At 31.3% G+C, this 1339-nt stretch overlaps 1 non-coding gene across 1 annotated transcript; it reads left to right on the forward strand.

Moving 5' to 3' along the window:
- Nucleotides 1–1005: 1005 nt before the first annotated feature.
- On the forward strand, nt 1006–1088 carry TRNAL-UAA. The gene has a single exon. It is a non-coding gene; the product is annotated as a tRNA-Leu (tRNA).
- The last annotated feature ends 251 nt before the right edge of the window (nt 1089–1339 follow it).

Consider the following 1339-nt stretch of genomic DNA (forward strand, 5'->3'; position numbering starts at 1 on the left):
CACTACTTATTACTACAATTATTCTTTTTACCATTTTATGTAAGCTTAGTTACGTTGATCCGTTTAGAGACCGGGTCAATTAGTTCCATCATATTTGATACACAATACAAAGTAGTAATTGTACTTTCATAGGTATGATCCGTTAATACTTTGTATTGTGTATCAAATATGATGGAACTAATTGACCCGGTCTCTAAACGGATCAACTAAGCTTACATAAAATGGTAAAAAAGAATAATTGTAGTAATAAGGAGTGGATTAATACAAGAGCATTACAAAGTTGTGTAATTGATGTCTTCCACAAAATCCCTATGTTACTTGATGTCTTTTTAGTAGTTGTTTAATTAATTTCCTTTTCCCCTCCAAATCAGCAAATATTTAGGTAGTTGAGGCCAGCTTGGTCCCTTGGAGGGTGGCAACATCATTCTTATAGAGAGAGTTAGTTGATTGCATTGTCGGGAAAATAAGATTGATATATAATATGAAAAAAAAAATGTTATGTCGACCACTGTCATAGAAACGAATTTGTCATTATCGGTGTAGGTTTACAATGTAATAATGGTATTGCCCCCGAAATTAACACAGTAATCTTTGTCTGATCTCTATACACCTAGAGATTTGAACTTACATAACATTCTCAAAGAGAAAAATATAGACAATATACAAGGTTTGTCTGTATTCAATTAAAAATTTAACGACTTTTGTAATTTTTTTAAAATTAAAAAAAAATCATAAAAGTTAATAAAAGTATATATGAATGTTTTTAATATAAATAATTTTTATAAATTCTTATAAAGTTTACCCAAGTTTTAATAATAATATACCTGCATTTTTTAATATGAATTGAACTCTTTTGTCGATCGGATGCACTGGAAGCCTACCTCGGAAGGTCCAATTCAACTAACCATTAGAAGGAAGGGGCTCTTATTGCAGCATTGAACTCTGGTACCCATTTTGTAACGTCTTGAACTATAGAATTTTATAAACACAACTAAAAGAATAATGGCTGGTTTGCCCGAGAGGTTAAGGGGGAAGACTTAAGATCTCCTGCACAAAAGTGCGCATGGGTTCGAACCCCATAGCCAGCATGTTTGTTGTTGTTGAGAAAAACTGTGTGGGGGTTTTAAAATAAATTATAAATCTGATTCTGTAATTTTTTTAAAAAACTAAAATCCTCAATTATTTAAAAAATTTTGATAAGTGGTTGAGATCCATCGCTTTTTACAAAAGGACCATATTCTCATTAGATTTTAGAGTCTATAATTGAGTTTTTGGTTTGGTTTATAGAGTTTAACCTTTACGATGGTTTAGGGAGGAGATCACTTTTTATGCTTAGGGT

This window comes from Ipomoea triloba, chromosome 12 (genome assembly GCF_003576645.1).
Source record: "Ipomoea triloba cultivar NCNSP0323 chromosome 12, ASM357664v1".
In the NCBI taxonomy this organism is placed as follows: domain Eukaryota; kingdom Viridiplantae; phylum Streptophyta; class Magnoliopsida; order Solanales; family Convolvulaceae; genus Ipomoea; species Ipomoea triloba.